We start from the raw sequence: 8,633 nt of genomic DNA on the forward strand, positions 1-8,633 counted from the left end.
TGGCTGGAGCCATAGGTTAGCTGCAAATCCATTAGTGATTAAAAAAAATAAAAAATAAAAATCTGTGAATCTAGGCTATAGCTGAGTGATAAGTGTAGAAAAGTCACAAAACATGACAAGGTAATTTGCATTAATATTGGATCAGAAAGGCTCTTAAAAGGCCAAGTAACAGAGATGAAAAGTTATCCATAAGGGGACTGAAAACAAACTTTCTAAAATAATAATGTTAAAAATGCTTCAGTCATGTAGTTATTTACACTCAGTCAGAAAAAAATATTAATTTTAACAAAAAGCACTTTTTTTTTTCATAAAAGGATGATAACTACCAGAAGATTATAGAAAGAATAAAATAACTAAAAGATGTTTAAGATCTTAAGTGGGACAATGACCTTAGACTAAAAAGACACTAACATTTCAGATTAAAAGTTGAAGGTGACACATTAATTTTAAAATAATTTTTATTATATTTTTGTATTTGTTTTAGCCTTGTTGATTCTGTTTTACGTTCAAGTTGTGCAAATTGGGTTTTAGTAATTCTCATTTTAATTTCATATCTTCCACAGAAATCTCCATATGTTAAAGGTTTTGGGTTTTGGTTTGTTTTTTTTTTGTTTTTTGTTTTTTTTTTTTCTCATTAGCTATTAATACTTTGCAACCTCTTCGAAGTTTCATGAAATTTCATGAATGGTCTATTTCTACACTTACTACAAAATATTTCTCTTTATATATTACATAAAATATTTCCGTCATGAATTTGACTAACTCCCTCTTCTGGTCAAAAGAAACTTTAAGAAGGAAGAGGCATCATTTTATATGCAGTTAGACTTCAAAAAGGAAAACATTCATTTACGTAGCAATCATGTTTCCAGACCGTCTTTATATTATCCAATATTTTGATTTGAATAAATGCATGTTTGTGATCTGTATCTTTTATCAATTTTTTGTTTTAGCAGAAAAATAATCTTAAATCATTGTTTCCAAGGAGTAATACAACAGGTATAGCTGAGACTGACATGTTCAACATTTTATTGACTTCGTTGAAGGATCAACTATAGATTCCAGCAAGATGAAAACCCTTGTTTATATAAAAGCAACCTAGGTAAAAGCTGGGTTTCTCAAAATAATTTTGTTTCTGTTAACTTACACATACTCACAATTTAAGCTACTCACTATGAAATACAGTTAAATAGAGGTTGAACTTTTTCTTATAAATTTAATCATTTATAAAGTACATCAAATATGTCACCTAAAATCCAGAATGATGTTTGTAAATGCTGGTTGAAAAGCTTTATAAACTAAATTAACAAATTCACCAGTTGATATAGTGAAGAACTGTAAAAATAGAGAACTCACAGGGTTCAGTAATAGTAACTGTTGTGTCTATCAAAGGAAAACCAAATATTTTCTAACAGAATAGAGATTTGAGAAAGTCATATGTTTCTATAGCATAGTATAATCTTTTTGCCTCAAGGGATGCGAGAATTGGGTTTCTATGACTATTTAGAAAAATAAGTGTCAGGAATATAAAGATTTGGATGTCAAAGTGTTGCATGTGCACAATTTCAATTTGAATATTAGTTAGTTGTTGTTTTATGGTTCTCTTCTATGTGTGGAAATGTCTTGACCTCTCTCACTCATTTCCAAATATGTGTTTTCATGTATGTATATGTATTTGCTCTACCTTTTTAATGAAACTTACTGCTGCTATGTAATTGTATTCTTGGCTGGTTAAAACACATAAAAAATGCAACCCCAAAGACTGATATTCTGCACCAGATTGACGTTTTGTGAGAAAACTGCTTCTCATGTGAATTTTTCCAACTCTCTGCTCTTGCAGTGATCTTTGCACAGAAACTTATTTCAGGACAGATTGCACACAGAATGGAATACACCCTTTTAGATGCATGCATTGCTGAGCACAAACCCACAACTTTTCTGTCCACTCGTGTGTGTGCCTGTGCCTCTGTGCCTGTGTGTATGTCTTGTGTGTCTGTATGGCACATTTTTTGCCCAGCATTCAGCATGCGGTTACAACCTGCTCCTGAGCTTGCTGCAAAAGAGGGCTTAATGACTTTTGCATAAGTAACTTGGTCACTTATTTCCACTGACTCATAAAGCCTGAGCATAATCTTGATACCTAAAATAACTTTAAAATAGATTTATGGCTAAGGACAGTTGACAGTCTGACTAGATAAAAAGGCACTGCATACCTGAGGACAGGTGTAGGAATGGCATCTGGCTGTTTCTGCTACAGTTATAAAACCACTGACCAATTTAGGGTGGAAAGTACCTCTGGAGGTCACCTAAGCCAACAATTTCTATGAGTGGTCCACCCATAGTAGCCAGCACTCTTGGCCCAATAAAGCAGAGGCAGAGGGTATATGAACAGTACAGGACCATCAGAATTTTGAGACACGTACTTTAGGTTAAATACTTGTTTGGTTTTTTTTCTTAAAGGATGGAACTAACTGTTCTCAAATTTTTAATATATAAAGGTTGGTCTCTTTTGGAAATGTGCCTCAGAAGATGTTAATCAGAATCTTGCTGAACCACTTCAAACCAGTCATTTAAGTATGGGGAAGACAGAGCAAGTCCTGCCTGTAGTCTTCCCATATGCCAGCATGATTCAAGTTCCACTTAAAACCTGCAACACTTCAGAGCCTGATTTTAATGTCAACCAGAGACCTGGAATTGCATGAACAGTTTAAAGGTTACTCATTGCATGTACAGATCAGGTAAATCACAGCATGTTACATACTAGTAGCAATTGACCCTGGAGCCAGCAGAACTCATAGCTTGCTGTGATGTCACAGCATAATGAGCTTGGTGCAGAAACACCCCTAACAACGTCATGTGTCTGGTTCTGCCAGTGCTTCCAAAGTCACTAGATCAGACTGTTGTCTGTCCTCTGACCGTAAGCCTCACTATGTCCCTCTGATGCTTTTCTTATTCATTTTCAATACATCTTATTCTGTGGAGATACATTCTTATTCTGTGGTACTGTTTGAGCAGCATAGAAGCACCACTGAGTGGAAGCTACAGCATGCTGACTGCCAGAAGAACTGCCCAGAAGATCTACTTCTAGCTAGTTTCTCATGTGCCTTATTCCTGAAGAGCTTTGCAGAGAGTCTGCAGCAAGGGAACAGCTGCTGAACCTTGAGAGAGAAAAAGAGGACAGTGGAGAAACAGCATCAGTAGGAAAAGAGGAATGTAGAACTGAAAAGCAAAAAAGACGTCCTTTAGAACTCAGAAAGAACAAACACCAGAGTCAAGGCTGGGCTTCTAAGGGTAGAAAGAATGTCAGTGTTTTGGGGGGCAGCAGATGTCATTCGCTATATTTCTGGCATGGCTGCATTTGTAAGGGAACAGCTGTTTTAGGCCTCTCGTGAATACATGATCCTACAGACTCCTACGTTCCCCTGAAAGAGGTGGTGCTGCAAATGAGGAGCTCCACTTAAAAATGGAGGAGAAAAGACAGTCCTGCTCTTATTAGTGAAGACAGATGAGCTTACTTCACTGGGAGAGAAGGTTTTCTAGAAATGTAATTCCTAAGCCTGGATATTTTTCAGTCCTTCCTTTCTGTGTTGGGATGAAGTTTACCCATGACACTGACACTTCTCAAGTGTTCTGCAGAGAAACCAAGCAAAGTAGTTAGTGATATGTTGTCTTTTTGTTTGATATTCTCTCAGTGCTTGCTAATGCTGGCTTTTTTGACCTTAAAGACAATGGCTATGGGTTTCTTCGTCTAGACTTTAACATTTTTTTTCTCTCTGGAAGAGTAATGATCTTTCTGTCTCTTTCTTTTGTAGAACATGACTTCAGCAGCTAAGGAGTTTGCAGTGGATAGCAACAGTTTGCCCTACGCTAGCACAAGTATGTTGCACCAGATGCCAGCAGATTGGAGAAGGGCCTCTCAGAGGATGGCCATAAAGATGATCAGGGGGCTGGAGCATCTCCTCCGTCATGACAGGCTGAGAGAGTTGTGGTTGTTTAGCCTAGAGAAGGCTCCAGGGAGACCTTACAGCAGCCTTCCAGTACATAAAGGGGCCTACAGGAAGATGGGTAGGGACTCTTTATCAGGGAGTGTAGTGATAGGACGAGGGGTAACACTGTTCAACTGAAAGAGGGTAGATTTAGATTAGATGTAAGGAAGAAATTCTGTTGTGAGGGTGGTGAGACACTGGAACAGGTTTCCCAGAGAAGCTGTGGATGCCCCCTCCCTGGAAGTGTTCAAGGCCAGGTTGGATGAGGCGTTGAGCAACCTGGTCTAGTGGAAAGTGTCCCTGCCCATGGCAGGGGGGTTAGAACTAGATGATCTTTAAGGTCCCTTCCAACCCAAACCATTCCATGATTATATGATTCCATTATTGTTAGGATTTAACCCTGGCCGGTGACTAAGCATCACACAACTGCTTGCTTGCTCCCCCCAGTGGGATGGGGGAGACAATTAGAAGAGTAAAAGTGAGAAAACTTGTGGGTTGAGATAAAGACAGTTTAAAAAATAAAGCAAAAGCTGCACATGCAAGCAAAGCAAAACAAGGAATTCATTCACTGCTTCCCATCAGCAGGCAAGTGTTTAGCCATCTCCAGGAAAGCAGGGCTTCATCATGTGCAACAATTACTTGGGAAGACAAACGCCATCACTCCAAATGTCCCTCACTTACTTCTTCTTCTTCTCACAGCTTTTACTGCTGCGCATGATGTCATATGGTATGGGATATCCCTTTGGTCAGTTGGGGTCAGCTGTCCCAGCTGTGTCTCCTCCCAACTTCTTGTGCAACCCCAGCCTACTCGCTGGCAGGGCAGTCTGAGATGCAGAAAAGGCCTTGAGGCTGTGTAAGCACTGTTCAGCAATAACTAAATGATCCCCCTGTTATTAACACTGTTTTCATCACAAATATAAACCATAGCATCATACAAGCTACTGTGAAGAAACAGAACTCTATCCCAGCCAAAACCAGTACATCTGGTGACTCTAAATGAGCATCTCCTGATTCTAAAGCCCCATCTGCTTGGATAGATTTGACAATATGGGCTATCCAGCTCACTGCTTCCACAGGTTCTGTTTGTGTTTTGCCCAGGAGTGGTCAAAAACCAAAGCAGAATGCCTGCTCTGCAAAAGCAGTCTTCCTGTTCTATCTTCCACAGAATTCGTGATGAAGATGACTTTAAGGAGTACATATTCAGACTTTCAGAAAATGGCTCTTTTGCCAGTCCTGATGGCTGAATATTTCCTTACCATAACACCCTAACATGGGAACGCCATGCTTCAGCTGAATTTGTCAGTCTTGCTCTGTCTCCTTTTAACTTAGAAGCATATGATCATCACGCCAAATATGACTCTCCTGCTCCATTGTATGATGAAGAGAGCTGTTCAGACTCATCAATTATTACAATATCTCCATATGAGGCAGAATCTCAAGAACTAGATCACAGTTCATCTGTGACTGGTATTGATCAATCCCCCTTGGGTGATGAAAGTCTAGGTCTATCATGTTCCATTTCAGAAGAGAGAGGTTCATGCAACAATAAGTACTCCTCTACAGGTCTCAGAAAGTTCTGGTGAGGACTTTGCTGTGAAGAGAACTGAGCAGTAAACTCAGTTTCGGGCTAATGCTGACTTAAATGACAGTGACTGTTCTTTGAACAATTGCGTTATTGTTGGGTATGTTAAGCCATTAACTGAGAGGACACCAGAACCAATTGATCTGTCTTGGACACTGAGTCATCAGTCAGTGAAGAGAAAAGGGAAGATGTAAAGAAACACCAGCCAACTCAGTTTTCACAGTTGTAGTGACAGTGAAGCAAGCAGTTCTTTGCTATACTCCTCCATATATTCAGAGAATGTAGGTAGGTGTAAAAGCTGCTCATCCCCTGCAGTCAAGAAGAAAGATGATAAGAACAAATGTGAAGTAGAAGATCTGTCTTCACAAGACTTGAGCTGGAGCCCCTCTTCAGGAAGTGACACAATGTGGTCTCCTTGTAATCACAGACTGTGCAGGAAAGGGAAGTCCCTGAGTCCACAATCCTATTCACAGCACAGTCAAGGCGGTCATGGCCATAGGACTACGAAGGAGCATCATGGCAAAGGTCAACTTAAAAGGAGATGATCAAGAAACAGAGATAGTAGCATACACAGGAGCAAAATAAACAAGAGGATGTTGAGAACTCATGACACCAGCATGTCTCAGGAAAGCCAGAGAGGCTCTCTAAGTCATGAAAACACTATATCCAGAGAAGTAAGTAGATCATGAGCGCGTAGCAAAGGCCCTGGCAAAAGAAGATCAAGAAGCATAGACAGTCATCATCGTTACATGAAAGACAAGTGCCAAAGTAGATATCAGGAGGGTTCTGCTTTCTATAGTCAAACCATGGTTGAAGATGCCTATGAAACCTCATGCAGGAGGAGGACTCTGTCTAACGCTCAATATTCAAGGCAAGCTACTAGTCCAGAATACAGTATACAGTCTTTTACTGAAATGATAGATCTGCATAGCTGGAGAGGACTCTATGAGAGACACTATTGTTATTATGAAAGCTACAGGTCAAGGAGTCAATCAAGCAATAGGTCAAGGACACGCTCTGGAAGTACTGACGGAATTAAAGTGAAAAGCCTGTGGGAAAAAGTAAAAAACTCACCACTTGGACAATGCAGTCAAGGACAGCACAATTCTAGAGAAAGGAAATGACCACAAGAAAACTTTATCAAAATTCAGTGACTGCTACAAAAATGAAGATAGCCTTTCAGACAATCAAGCAAGTAGTGTGACAAAGTGTAAGAAAATGAAAAAAAGAGATTAGGAGTCCAAATGTGGAGACAGTCTATGAAGGAAAAATGGTACACTGAGGCATCATAAAAAGAAAAAGGAAAAGCATAAGAATAAGAATAAACACCAGAAAGATCACCCAAGTAACTTGGCACATTCTTTTCCAGTTGTGATTACAATTGATAGTGATAGTGACATGGAGCTAGAAAGTATTGAATTTGACAGCAGCATTACTTGGACAGGCACAAGTCAGATAAACGAGAAGGAAAATGAGTCTCCATCATCTTTTCTGGAATGACAGAATGTGAAGATATTTAGAAAGTCAGCAAGGAAACTGAAGTAGCCTCCAAAAATTATAGTTTTATTACCACAAGAAGGATCTTAGATGGTGACATTAGAAATGCTGAAGTTGAACTTTGAGAAACAGCAACTGCTCAGAGTCTTGCTGTAATGGATACCAGTACTAACACCTCTCACACAGAAACTGATACTAGCCGTGTTCAAGGCACATAAGCAGCATCCTCCAGTCAACTGTCTTCTCTCAGGACTTCCTTTCTAGACATCCAGAGGAACCACCATTGATACTAAGACTGCCAAAGAGATTTGTCAACAGATCTTGTTGATTTGATTCCCCAGGGAAAAAAGAAAAAGGAAAAAGGAAAAAGGAAAAAGGAAAAAGGAAAAAGGAAAAGGAAAAGGAAAAGGAAAAGGAAAAGGAAAAGGAAAAGAAAAAGAAAAAGAAAAAGAAAAAGAAAAAGAAAAAGAAAAAGAAAAAGAAAAAGAAAAAGAAAAAGAAAAAGAAAAACAAAAACAAAAACAAAAACAAAAAGAAAAAAAAGAAGAAAAGTAGTATGTTTTATGCTGAACAATTCTTGAAAGTGAAGAAGATAGAGTATTGCTAGCACATAACTTCTAAAGTTTCTCAGAAGAGGGTTTGAAAGTTGTAATTTCATAAAGAAATCCTATATTCTCATAGTTTGTAAAATATATTCACAGAATATTTCAAAGTTGTGTTTAGAAAAAAAAAACCCAAACAAAGCAAGCCACAAAAATATGCTGTCTTGGTTCTGTTCTCCCTTCACTTGTACTTGGGACAACCTTACTCAGAGAGCCAAAATTGACTCTTCTCTTCCCTACATGTACAGAACAGGGTGCGCTGTAGAACTGACCCTCATTCTTGAGTCTGCCTGCAGCTACACAAGTGTGATCCCTGGCAGCACTTCCCTTTGGTTTACCTGAGGACAGATTTGAATGTTAATTTGTCGTTGGTTTTAATAGGGCACTCACTAGGGCAATGACTTGGAGCTCTCATCCCAGTAGCACATTTTGCATCCCGTTACTATTCAGGGTGAGAGCCCAGACACTTGAGCACAAGGAGGAGGGATCACACACACTCAAGGTCCTGAGAGGAAGGGAGCACAAACAAGGAACAGCAAACTAGCCATCTCCCTGCACTTGTCACCCAGGGGGATAACTGGTCTGATACAAACCACTTTCACTTTAGTTTGTCTAAGAGTTTACTTCTGATTGAAGCAGAGGAGCAAAATTTACAGAATGCAGGGTAAAATGCTCAAGACACCCACTCTCACACACACTTGGACACAATCACACTTACAACCAGCCTGGTGTGCCAATCCCCAAGTGGCCAGGACAGGGGCCCTGGAGGGTTGGGGTTGCCGAAGCAGGCAGTGTCAGCATGAGAGGTGCTGCCAGCAGTGCCGGGCCTCTGCTGTTGGAGAGCTCTTGGGCCACCAGACTGAGTTCCTGCTTGAAGCTCCTGGGCTGCCTGGCCAGTTCTCCCCGCTGCTGCAGAAAGGCTGTAGTCATGTGGCCTGGCTTTCTCAGACTGGGGCTGTGCTGCCTACC

General features: G+C 39.9%; 1 pseudogene; it reads left to right on the forward strand.

Annotated features, from left to right (window-relative positions):
- The first annotated feature begins 3,095 nt into the window (after positions 1-3,095).
- On the forward strand, positions 3,096-7,441 carry LOC142402792 (E3 ubiquitin-protein ligase Topors-like; annotated as a pseudogene).
- Positions 7,442-8,633: the final 1,192 nt, after the last annotated feature.

The sequence above is a fragment of the Mycteria americana genome, chromosome Z (genome assembly GCF_035582795.1).
Source record: "Mycteria americana isolate JAX WOST 10 ecotype Jacksonville Zoo and Gardens chromosome Z, USCA_MyAme_1.0, whole genome shotgun sequence".
In the NCBI taxonomy this organism is placed as follows: domain Eukaryota; kingdom Metazoa; phylum Chordata; class Aves; order Ciconiiformes; family Ciconiidae; genus Mycteria; species Mycteria americana.